This window comes from Pan paniscus, chromosome 2, assembly GCF_029289425.2.
Source record: "Pan paniscus chromosome 2, NHGRI_mPanPan1-v2.0_pri, whole genome shotgun sequence".
Lineage (NCBI taxonomy): Eukaryota > Metazoa > Chordata > Mammalia > Primates > Hominidae > Pan > Pan paniscus.
This window is the reverse complement of record NC_085926.1, coordinates 42279613-42293205: the sequence shown is the minus strand read 5'-3', so window position 1 is coordinate 42293205 and position 13593 is coordinate 42279613. Positions and strand designations below refer to the sequence as shown.

At 41.3% G+C, this 13593-nt stretch overlaps 1 pseudogene; it reads right to left on the bottom strand.

Moving 5' to 3' along the window:
* Window positions 1–7406: 7406 nt before the first annotated feature.
* LOC100990105 (sal-like protein 4) lies at window positions 7407–10900 on the bottom strand (annotated as a pseudogene).
* Window positions 10901–13593: the final 2693 nt, after the last annotated feature.

Below are 13593 nucleotides of genomic sequence, written 5' to 3'. Positions count from 1 at the left end.
TGGTCAAAGAAATATAAGTGAAAGCTGGGAAATAATACTTCCTAATGCCAGAAACACTCAGGAATATCTTCATGGTGAAATGAGATCAGATCCAGAGATGGGCTGACTGATGCATAACTCACTACAAGTAAAGGAAGCACTTGTGGGGAGAAAACCATGGAAGACCTGCTGCCCAACAGAACCCCACTAACATCCCTTGGCTTCCAGCCTGGGAGTTGGAGAAGAGTGCAGGCCGTGAGATGCTTTGGATGTGGTCAATTTCTTTATTTTTATTTTTACTTATTTATTTTATTTTATTTACTTTTTCAAGATGGAGTTTCACTCATGTTGCTCTGGCTGTAGTGCAGTGGAGCAGTCTCGGCTCACTGCAACCTGTGCCTCTCGGGTTCAAGTGATTCTCCTGCCTCAGCCTCCCGAGTGGCTGGAATTACAGGCATGCGCCACCATACCAGGCTAATTTTTGTATTTTTAGTAGAGACAGGGCTTCACCATGTTGGCCAAGTTGTTCTCAAACTCCTGACCTCAAGTGATCCACCCGCCTCGGCTTCCCAAAGTGCTGAGATTACAGTCGTGAGCTACCACGCCAAGCCCTTATTTTTATTTTATTTTTTTTTTGAGACAGGGTCTCACTCTGTCACCCAGGCTGGAGTGCAGTGGCTCAATCTCGGCTCACTGCAACCTCATTCTCCTGGGATCAAGCCATTCTCTCACCTCAGCCTCCCAAGCAGCTGGGACTACAGGCATCTACCACCACGCCTGGCTATTTTTGGGTTTTTTTTTTTTTTTTTGCATTTTTTTAAATTTTACTTTAAGTTCCGGGATACACGTGCAGAATGTGCAGGTTTGTTACATAGGTATACATGTGCCATGGTGGTTTGCTGCACTCACCAACCCATCATCTAGGTTTTAAGCCCCGAATGCATTAGGTATTTGTCCTAATGCTCTCCCTCCCCTTGCTCCCCACCCCCCAAAGTTTTGCATTTTTAGTAGAGACAGGGTCTCACCGTGTTGCCCAGGCTGGTCTCAAACTGCTGAGCTCAAGTGATCTGCCTGCCTTCGCTTCCCAAAGTGCTGGGATTACAGGCATGAGCCACCACACCAGCCTATGCAGTCAATTTCTAACAATACGTTTATATTTTAGGAAAGTTCTTTCTATTCCTATTTTGAGTGCTTTCATTTTGCTTTCTGGAATGAGTTGATTTTTTTCAAATATTTTTTCACTATGTATCAAAATGTGCATATGTTTTTCTTCCTTAACATGTTAATACAGTGACTTACATTGAAATTTTCCTAAAGTTAAGTCATGTTTGCATAGCTGGAATGAAGCTGATCGTTAATATATTGCTGGATTTAATTTGCCCTTTTTTCTCCCATAATGTTCATCTTTATAAAATGATCTAGGCTTACAGCTTTCTTTTCTTCTTTCTTCCTTTTTCTGATTTTGGTATCATAGTTATGGTAGACTTGCAACATATATTGGGAAGATTTCCATATTTTTACTTGATTAAGTAAAATAGAAGTTTTACTTAAGTAATATGAAATTTTTAGTTCCTTGAAAGTCTGGTAGAACTTGCCAGAAGAATTAAGTGGACTTGGTGACATTTTGGTGTGGATATTAGACCACTCTCCTCTATGTTTTTTGGTCTTTTTAAATTTCCTATTTCTTTTGCCAATTTGGCCATTTGACGCCTCGAAAATCACGTGGATTTTTTTCTCCAACTATGAAATTTGCTATTACAAAATTGTATATAACATTCTCTTCAATTTTGTGAAATTCCGCTGCATTTGCAGTTACGGCAGCTTCATCATTCCTAATGTTGTTTATTAGTGTCCTCTCATTTTATCTTGATTAAACTTGTCACCACTTGTCTATTTTATTTGTGTTTCCCCCCAAATGAAAAAGAAAAAAAAAGTACTCTTATGGGTTCTATTGTTCCATTTCATTGGCCTCTGTTTTTATATTTACTGTTTACTTTGAAGATTACTTTGATTTTTTTTCTTAGCTTCTTCAGTTGAAACCTCAGTTTACTTATTTTAAAAATATCATATTTTCTAATAAATGTTTAAGGCTGTACTTATTTTTAGTATGGTTGGCTGTATCCCAGAGATTTATATATGTAATGCCTCTTGTCATTAATTTCTAATTTGGTCTATAAGTTGTTTCATTTTTTCTTGCTGACATTCATATATTTTGGAAGGATTATTTCTATTCTAATCCAATAAATCATTTTGGGGAGATTTTAAATTTAGTTTTTCTTTTTTGCTATAATTTGTTTATTATAAATTTGCTTACAGAGTTTTTCTTTTTGGAAAAAATTGAAATGTGCTTTTAAGCCTAAAATATGCTTATTTTTGGTGAATTTTCCACATTTGTTTAAAAAGAATGTTTCCACTTCGATGTTGGGTACAGCTTTCTTTATATAGCTGTTATATCAAGCTTGTTATTTAAATCCTTTAAAGTCTTACTGATTATTTACCTATTGATTTCTATGTTTGATCTTAGCCAAAAGGCCAAAAAGCAATGCCTATTGATTTCTAGAGATATGTGCTAATCTCTATATCAGTTAGCTATTGCTGCAAAACAAACTGCCTCAAAACTCAAGCACTTAAAATAATCATTTGTTATCACTCATGCACCTGTGGTCAGCTGGAACTCAGTTGATCTATAATGCACTTGGCTGAGTGCCTCCACTCTAGGCTGTGGTGGCCAGGGTGGCTATTGTGGCTCCTAACTGCACGTCTATGGGTCAACTAAGGTGGCAGTAGTTGATTCTGATCCCTACAGCAAGTCTGTGGGTTAGCTGGAAGACCAGATCAGCAGGGAATAAAACTGCCCTTACCAAGCCAACTTGTTGGTCCAACAATCAGGAGAACATGCACTTGTGTCAAGAATTCTGTTACATCCAGTTTTATAATCTGCCCTGAGCCTGACTTAACACTCTAAAGACCTATGTGGTGGGTTACATGGTGGTCCCAAAAATATACGTACAAGTCCTAAGCCCCAATACCTGTGAATACAGCCTTACTTGGAAATAGTGTCTTTGCAGATATAATTAAGAATCTCAATATGACGTCATCCTGGATATAGCATGGGCCCTAAATCCAATGACAAAATGTATTTTTTCAAAGACAGCAAAAGAGAAGGCACGGAGACACACAGAGGAGAACATGATGTGAAGATAAAAGCAGAGATTAGTAATGTATTTACAAGTCGAAAATGCCAAAAATGGCTGGAAACCACCAGAAGCTAGGAGGGAGGCACAGAATCCATTCTCCCTCAGGGTTGGCCTCTAGAAGGAGCCAACCCTGCTGACACCTTGATTTAGGACCTCTGGCCTCCAGAACTGTGAAATAATAAATTAATGTTGTTTTAGGCCACTGGTTTATGGTTATTTGTCACAGCAGTGTCTTAGTCTGTTTGGGCTACTACAATTACCATAGATGGAGTGGCTTATAAGCAACACAAATTTATTTCTTACAGTTCTAGAGGCTGGAAATCCGAGATCAGAGTGCCAGCATGGTCAAGTTCTGGTAAGGGCTCTCTTCCAGGTTACAGACTGCTGACTTCTTACAGTGTCTTCACATAGTAGAAGGGGCAGAGCAGCTCTCTGGGACTTCTTTATAAGGACACTAATTCCATTCATGAGGACTCCACACACAAGCTGCTCCCACAAATGTCCCCTAGGTCTTGTTGACACACAGTAAAAAGTTCCATAAGTTCCATTGACATTTAGGCTATTTCTTCTCCATCGAGGCTGTGCTAGGGTCTGTCTAGTGTTTGGCCTGGAAGAAATGACAAATAATGGCAGAAAGTCTTGAGAATCAGTACCTCTTTGTGAGGCACAAATTCAAGTGAGGTTAACATGATTTCCAGGCGAGGGGAAGCTATTCTTCTCTGGCAGAGGGAAGAGATTGCTTTTGCCAACTCAGAGAGTTCAAAAGAATGTCAGGGTGTAAGATAGTTTCATTCAGCTACAAAAATGTTCCCAACTCAGGTCTCAAGCTCTCACAAGACTATGTGACCACCTCACATAGTCTTTTCTGCTGTGCTGCCATCATAATCAGATTCTGGGTCTGATTTTTCAACACAATCTGACCTGTGACTGCTTCAGACAATGATCTCCTTAAAAGCTGCCATAGAAGTATGAGATGTCAGGATAATAGTTACTGTTGGAAAGTAGGAGAAAGTAATTGGAAGATGGCATAAGAGGGCCTTCATAGATGCTGATAAATTCAAATGTATTAATCCAGGGACTGGTTATATGGTTGTGCTTGCTTTGTGAAAATTCATCAAAGTCTGTAGTTATAACATGTGCACTTTTCTATAGGTTACACGTAAATAAAAAATATTCCTTTAAAAAAAACTTTAAAATAATAAAAGCTGCCATACAAGCTCCCTGGCTTTAAAATATGTTGACTGCCTTGATCCAACCATTCTCTTGTGTTGTCATAAATAATCAAACTATTACACATTGATTTTAAAAAGCATTATTTCCATAGCAATTAAGAGAAGCTATCCAGCCTCTTAAGACGTTGCCCTATCAGCTGGGCATGGTGGCTCACAGCTGTAATCCCAACACTTTGTGAGGCTGAGGCGGGTAGATCACCTGAGGTCAGGAGTTCACGACCAGACTGGCCAACATGGTGAAACTCAGTCTCTACTAAAAATACAAAAATTACCTGGACGTGGTTGTGGAAGCCTGCAATCCCAGCTACTCGGGAGGCTGAGGCAGAAGAATTGCTTGAACCTGGTAGGTAGAGGTTGCAGTGAGCTGAGATTGTGGCACTGCACTCCAGCTTGGACTACAAGAGCTAGACTCCATCTCAAAAAAAAATTGCCTTATAATGAGTTCTTGAGAAATCAGAGGCTGAGGCAAGGATTAATGCGCTAACACTTTACTTTGAAGATACAAGCCCATAAGAGTGAGGGAGAAGGAAATATGAAGTGAAACAAGAAAAAAATGTGTGAGGCAGTGCAAGGTAATTAATTACTGCACTGAGCACTGCTTCACAACGAGGCCACAAAGAGACACAGTAGGTCCATATCTGACAACTTTTATGTTCCACTTCAAATCTCAGCCGTATTTCCTACTCCAATCACTTCTGCAGCAACAGTTCTACACAGGTCTCAATCACTTTTATACAGGTGCAACCTGAGAGTATCTTTCCTTGGTTTCTCTCCTCCTGCTCCAGGGTCACTCTAATGCCATGGTGGGATGCTGGGAGAGCCCACTCAGCACTTACGCATGTACAACCTGGAAGTACCCAGGAGTTAACATCAATGGGGAAACAGGAGCTAATGGATAAGTGTTCCCCTTTCATGTTCCCAGAAGGATAATTCTTAGATGCATTTCACAAAGCTCTTTAGATCACCTGACATCACTGAGCATCAATCACCACCCATAGTGGTGCCTACTTAATAATGTATCTTTATACTGGCTTTCTCACCTTCTCTGTTTCACTCCCCATGTCTCTCATTCCTACTCCTTGGGATCATTTCCCAAGTAAATTATCTGCTTGCTAGCTTTGTCTCTGGCTCTGCTTTAGGGGGAACAAACAAAGCAAAATCTTTCAACAGGAAGTTTGTCCAGCATGCACAACAGATCACAAGCAGCAACTACACCTTGAAGTGGTCCACAGGAGAGATAGGATCCCTCCTATTTCCCATTTTCACTGGTCAAACCTTACCTCACAAGGAGACAACTCCAAGTCTTTCCAGGTTGTGTCATCTGGTCCATTCTCAACCATTCAGGAAGTCTAATCTCATGTTTGAAGGGTGACCTGATGGGATAGGGTGGGGGTAGGAGAAGGGATGGATCAAAGCAATCCAATAAGGTGCACAAGTTTAGTGTCCCATACAAGGAAGGAAATTATATTCAGAAAAGCAAGACAGTGGGAAGTTGGCAGAGTTTGAGAGTCTACAAAACAGTCATATGGAGAATCTGTCCAAAAAGCTATTGAAGCTCAGGTCTGGAGCTCAGAAGAGAGGCCAGAGCTGGAGATGTGGATTTGAGAATAGTCAGGGCACGAGAGGCTTGGAGGCTGTGGTGAGGATGAAGTCAATCTAAGGAAGGGAACAGAGAAGTGTCCAAGTGTCCTTGGTATCCGAGGGGGGCAGAGAGTGCAGAGGAAAGGAACTAAGGGGAGAAAACAATTTGAGTGAGGAGAACAGGTGGATGTTCTGTTGTAGAAGCAAAAGGAGAGAGGGGAAGAGTGGACAAAATGCTGTGAGGGGGTCAAGCAAAAGAAGACTGAGAAAGAATCTGTCCTGTCTGGCAATTAGAAATTCATCTGTAAATCCTATGAAAATTCTGCTGCAGTGGGAATATGGGCATGCAAGCCAGACCACAGTGGGCGAGGAGAAAACAGGAGGCAAAGTGGTACCAGCCTCCATAGATGCTCTCAGAGGAACTTCAGAATGTTGGCCGGGAGGGGAAGCTGCTAAAGTCAGGGAGGGAAAAGAGGAGCTAATATTTACCCGGCAAGGGGCTTCCACAAAAAGTCCTCACCAACTGTACTCCACAATCCTGGGAGAAAGGGATCACCCCAGAAAGAGAGAAGAGGAAATCAAGGCTCAGTGAAATTGCTGGTCCAAGGTCACAAGACCAGTAAAGGTTGAGTTTGCACCCAGGAATTTGCACCTAAGATTGTATGACTCTGATTTTTCTGCTACATTATGCACTGGAGAAGGAAACAAAGATCTAGGAAGGGCCCTTCAGGCTGGGAGGGACTGGCGTTCATGTACAGGTGAAGAGAATACATGGTGGAAATTGTCCCACAGGTGGTGGGAGGTAGGGGGAGAATGCCACAGGTACATAACTGGTTGAAAAATTCAACAAATAACAAAACCATGGACATGCTTTTATCCCTGTCTTGGGGTTCTCTTTATTTTCAATCTCTAAATTAATGGATAGCCCTTAGATTCCTTGCCCAGAAATTAGGTTATGTTGCTTCCTAAAATAGCACTGGGTCTGGAGAAGCATAAGCAAGTGGGTGCAAGGAGCCTCTTACGCACAGGCCCAGGCCTAAAATATTTCTCTCTAGGGATGGAAACAATATTATATAATGAACAAGAAATACCAGCATTGCTGTGGAAGTGGCAAAAAATGTAAAAGAAAAGGTTTCTTTTCTTGTCTATAATTTTTAAGTTTTAATTTTGAAATAATTACAGGTTCACAAGAAGTAAAATAAGTAAGTTTTTGGGGGGAAAATTCAAAATGTATTTTCCAACAGACAGACAGCATCAGCAGGTACAACAACAGGGGTTTCTCCATAGAGCATACATTCACAAGGCATTATTAGCTCAACAGTGAGAAAGCCACCAGTGTGTTTTCCGTGACACCCATTTCACAGTCTAAACAGGTACTATTATTGTGTTCATTTACAATTCCAGAAGAAAAGGCACAACTTGGCAGAAGTAATAATAATAATAATATCTGGGGAATCCTAAAGTCAGGTGAAATAACTAAGAGACAACACCTTGATTAACAGTCTTGGATCCACTGTTCAGCCAGGGTCTTCCACCTAGAGGGAAAAGACTTTTCTCCCAGAAGCTAGAGTCTTTCTTTCTTTCTCCTTTCTTGTTAAACTATGAAAGCAATGTTTCATTTGCTCAATATTACACTTACAAAAGGAGATTACAAAAAAAGGCATCACAAAAACCTCTTGGACGTTCAGCTCTTCCCATCAATACAACTCCTAGATTTTAGACAGGGCCTGGGAATACTTCATCGGTCTTAAAATAGGAAAACAGACACTATAGCTACAAAAGAATTTAAAAATAAATGAGGTAGATAAATTAAAGCTTTTATACCCAGGAATTGCCTGTTCCAACTTCATAGCCTTCATGAAATATTCAGGAAGAAAACAAAAAAAAACTTCATAATTACTTGGCTTAAGTCCCAATTATGTTGAATTAAGGAAATACAACAAAAAAATTAGTATGTGAACGTGTGATAGGAAACACACCCTTCCATGAGTTTCTTCTCAAGAATGAAAACCCAGTTCTTCAATAGAGTAGGCACTGACAAACCAAATTAAGTCACCTGAAATTCCCTGCTCAGGTGCCCACCTCTTCTGGGGTTCAGGAAGAGGACAGCACCTGGGAAGTGTGGGGAGGACACTGGCACTCTCAGGGCTCCAACTGGACTGCATTTAAGCAGCAACACACACACTGACTCCTTAAGGACTACTGTAAGTCCATCTGAGGGCATCTGACTTATGGTTCTAAAGTTGAAGCAAGACAGGCGCAGTGGCTCACACCTGTAATCCCAGCACTTTGGGAGGCCAAGGTGGGCAGATCATTTGCTGTCAGGAGTTTGAAACCAGCCTGACCAAAATGGTAAAACCCCATCTCTATTAAAAATACAAAAAAATTAGCCAGGCATGGGGGCGCATGCCTGTAGTCCCAGCTACTCAGGAGGCTGAGGCAGGAGAATCACTTGAACCCAGGAGGTGGAGGCTGCAGTGAGCTGAGATCACGCCACTGCACTCCAGCCTGGGTGAAAGAGTGAGACTCCATCTCAAAAAAAAAAAAAAAAAAAAACAGTTGAAGCAATTTTATAATTCTACAACCTTAGTTTTATTTTTTTAAAGTACATTCAGAAAAGCAAACAACAAGATGGGGACAGGGTTGGGGTATATAAATAGGCCCCTAAATAGATGGCAGACCTTGTCCTTTTACCCATGTACAGTCATCATGGAAGTATACAGTACCCCTCTCCCCTCAATTAGGCTAAGTCATTGTCTTTTCCATGTTGGTTCAACAAGTTCCAATGATTCTACCTTGAAATAGGTAACCAGTCTTTGGAAAAAATTCTAGGTTGTGCAAAGGTTCTATGTATACAGTTTGTCACAAGTACAAAAGCTACTTTGCAAGACCCGCTTCTTTCCAAAATTTGTTTTTAATGCTAGTCTTTATTTGTTTTGATATGAACATTTGTTGTTGTTTGATTTTTCAATTTTTTGCAAAGCAGCATAGCAACAGTCGTGATTGTGGGACTTGCCTGAGGTTGCGATCACAACCTTCAAAAACATCATTTGCATATCAGTAAGAAAAAGAAAACGGGAGATGAGTGTTTACCAAAAAAGCAGATTCTAGAGATTTCACACTGTCTGCATTTCTCCTTCCATGCAAGTTCTCCTTTAGCTTAGCTGACTGCAATCTTGTTTTCTTCCAGGAAGTGAGGGAACGCTGTCAGTAGCACCTGGTTTTTCCACATCTGCACTGATGCCTGATTGGGAGCCATCCATCTTGAAGACGGTGGTGTTATTCACAATGGAGCTGGCCCCCAAGGAAAGCAGGAGGTTAGGAACACCCTCACTCCGGACCACAGAGATCTCACTGGTCTTCATGGCCAGACTGCCACTCGGCATGCTGGGCTACTGGTTCCACACAACAGGGTCCACGTTCACCGAAGGGGCCAGGATTTCCTTGGGAAACATTTCTGAGACTTTTTTCTGTCTGTACTTAACAGAGCCATGGTGTTCTCGATGGCCAGCTTCCTCCCACAGCGGGCTGAGTTATTGTTCGCCCCGTGGATCATGTAATGGACCTTGAAGTTGACTTTGGTGGTAAAACTCGCCCACAAATGTTGCCTACAAAAGACTTCTCTCCAGTGTGGGTCCACCCGTGAATGTGAAGAGCACCAGCGGACGAGAAGTTCTTCCCACACCACATGCAGCCATGTTGCTTGGCCTGTTGGCGTGGCTGGGCTGCTAACAAAGCGGTCATCCTGGGGACAATGTTAAGGGTCCCACAAAGGTGCCAGGAACTTCAACTTTGACATAGGTTGGCTGGGATCAGATAAACACGGAAGGGAGACTGCTCTGACACTTGTGCTTGTAGAGGACCGCCTCATCTTTGGTTTTGAGGTCGACTGTGGAGATGTTCGGTGGCTTCCTCTTCCCTTTCTTGGATGGTTCTAGCGCGACAATGGAGAAAGGACTCTGGAAGAGCACCGAGCCCAGCATCTGAGGAAGCAAATCACTTGCGAGAGGAGACATGACGTTTGGGAACAACCTGGTTCCATCTGGCTTCAGAGCAAAGGGCGTCAGCACTGGGGACAGAGAGCTGGTGGCAGAAGGGATGTTGGCAGAAGGAATGTTGGCAGAAGGGATGTTGGCTTGAAGTAGTTTGGCTTGTTTCAAGGCATCTGGAGACAGACCTTGGCTTCCAGCTTTCTGGCTGAGCAAAGTCACAGCCATAGAAACCTGCTGGGACATGCAACTGCCCAAGGTCGTCGCCTACCACCAAAGTGGAGAGCATGGGAGGTCCACATGTGCACCTGGATGCGATCTGCTGGGTGAGCTGGACCTGCTGTACCTCCTGCTGCAGACATAGGATCTGCTCAAGCACACATGGGTGCTGGTACAGGCAGCGCATCTGCACTCTGCTGATTCATCACCACCTTGGTGTCTCATAGTGCCTGCAAGATCACATTTGTGTTGGCCACTTTGCCTTTGGGTAAATAAATTATGTCTTGGGGGTGGCGGCAGGACAGTCTCTGTCTTTAGGTACATCACAGAGTCCACAACTGGCTTCACTCACTGCTTGGACTGGGTGGTTGGTAGCTAAGTACAGCTCTGGAGAAGTCCTCTGAAGACACTGGCCTCTCGCTGTCATTCATGAGAACAGGTAGATTTTTAGTGTGATTTTTTTCTTATGTTCCAGGAACTCGGAGATGCTAAAGAACTCTACAGAGCATTTCTCACAGACACACGTCTCCTGACGAAGCCACTTTACTGTGGGTTCATCCTCACTCGTCTCATCATCATTCCCTGGGTGGGTCACTGGAGCACCCGGCTTCCCTGCCACTGGTGCCACTGGGGCCACAAGAACTGACCCCGGAGTTTGCAGATGCAGCTCCAGCAGCAGTGGTAAAGGACATTGTGATATTATTTATTTAATATCAAAACAAACACAAAATAAATTACCTTCCTAGCTGCATTACTATCAAAGAAATGAGAATGAAAGATGAGAATCAATATGGCATTTCATTGTATTGATATTGTTTTTCTATTTTGCCATGAGAAAATATTCATGTGTCATTTGTGTGTTTAAATTTTTTTGAGAATGAATGAGAAGTTCTAGCATGATAATAGCTGCATAAGATAACGTCTTCCCTCTTTCCCTTATAATCATGTTAAAACTTCATTTTAAGCAAAACTAGACTCTTACTATTCTTATCCAAAGTTCAGCAGTTTTAAATAAATAAATGCTCTTCATTTTGTTGTTTGCCCTTGGTCTATTCCAAAGCTCTGAAATGATTTTTTTTACAGTTTTGTTCAGTTTTATAATTGTTTTTGAAGAGAGCATTTGCTTACCTTTTCACTCCATAACACTGGAACTCTATCATTTAATTTTTATTTGTGTTTATGGTTTTTTTTCTGATTTTATTTTTATTAGAGTCTGTATTCGTTTTCTAAGACTGTTGTAACAAGGTACCACACACTGGGTGACTTAAAACAACAGAAATTTATTTTCTCACAGTTAGGAAACTAGAAGTCTGAAATCAAGGTGTGGGTGGGGCCCGCCTCTCTGGGAAGGCTGTAGGGGAGAATCTGTTTCATGCCTTTCTCTTCGCTTCTGGTGTTGCTGGCAATCCTCGGCTTGTGGACACATCACTCCAGTCTCTGCTTCTGTCGTCATATTGCATTCCATTTGTGAATCTTCAGATCATCTTCCCACTCTGTATGTCTGCCTCTGTCTCTTCTCCTCTTCTTATAAGGACACCAATCATGTTGGATTGGGGCTGTGAAGGTTGTCAGAATAAAAACAAAGTCACTTGTGTTAAAAATCCTCACAAATAGAGCCAAGAAACACCATGAAGGAAGAGTTCTCATGCACAAATATCTGATAACAAGAATTACGACAAAAGCCTGCAAAAACTAAAGCTGTGCACAAAGGCCATCACAACCTTACACACACACAAATTCTTCTGCAAGGACATCTGCCCAGCAACTGCCTGTCTAATCTTGGACTGGCACCACTCTTATTATTGATTCTTGGAGCTAAGGACAAGTATCCCGAAACAATTATGTAATTATCCTTATTTTTTCTTTAAAAAGTTTGTCTGTCTTTACTTCCCTAAATATACACATAGTTTACTATGGCACACATGTTCCCATTGCAGTGCCCTATTCCCAAATAAACATTTTTCTCTTAGAGCCCCCCTCTTTGTTATTTAGATTAATAAAAATGATATCTCAGAAGTGGGACCCAAGTGTACCCACCTCAAAGGAATCAGCAGCCCCTGGTATCAAGTGAGGTAATCGGCAGCCGCTGGTATCAAGTGAGGCATCAACTGAGCCCTTTGTGCTCTATGCTGCCATGAGTTACATTTTCTGCTCTAGTAAATACCCTTTTAAATTCTTGGACTCCCTTCCCTCAGTGAATTCTTTGTCAGTTTCTGAGATAATAAAAGATGTTTTGTCTTTTCTGGCAGGTGCTATCTGGAATAAGAACAATGTTTTTCTGATTTGAGTCCTCTAGTTTCCAAAGAATTTACATTTTGTCTGGGTCTGCATGCCTGGTATAGTATTTTGTGTGGTCTGCATGCCTGGCTTAAAATTTTTGTGAACACTTTTATTTTTTGTTTAATTTGGGTTTGGTCATGTGTGTCTGTAAATGATCTGGCTCCTTTTTCCCCCTTGCTTGTTTCTAAACATTTTCTGAGAGCAAAAACAAACACTCTAAATGGTGGGCACAAGACAGCCAATTAAAAACCACTAGGACAGTCACCACTATCTAAAACATCAGTCCAAACTCCGTGACAGGAATTATAGAATTTTCTTCACTCTTGAGAGATTAATATAAAACAAAAATGATATTCTCAAACATTAAGGCATGCCAGGTTTTCAGGGACTCCTGCCAATTACATGACTTTTCCTCATGCATTTCTTTTTATTTAAAAAAAATTTTTTTTGTAGAAATGGTGTTTCACTATGTTGCCCAGGATGGTCATGAACTCCTGGCCTCAAGTGATCCTCCTGCCTTGGCTTCCCAAAACACTGGAATTGCAGGCATGAGCCACCATGCCCAGCCATGTTTTTAAACCAGTGGCTATCATGGGGATCATTCGAACTCCCCAAACTTGTTTTACTTAAAGCTGAATTAGAAACTGTAACTGCAGAGTTAACATGTAGAGCCTTCTAAGTTTTCTATATCTCTATTTTTTTTCTGCCCACTTTGAATCTGCTGATTTTTCTACTTGTGTTGAGATAAACACACCGCTTATGGCATTCCAGACAAGATTTTTTTTACAGTCTTAAAGGGCTTTCAAACTAATGGCTTTACAACTTACAACAGCTCCATGGCAACCAACAATCTAGACATGAAATGTAAATTTGAGTTTGCCTGAAAAACAATTGCTTAGGGTGATGGAATAGTTAATTAAGGGATTGATATTCTGAAATAAAATAGACTACCTATCAGGGTAAATAACATTTAGCTATATGAACAGACCCCATTTTCTAAGAAATATAATTTGGATCCAACTCTCTTTTATAAACCAATAAGTATATATTGCTAAGTATTTAAAATTCTAAAGTTATGTTAAATAAAGTGATACTCATTGAATGTCCAAGTCATTT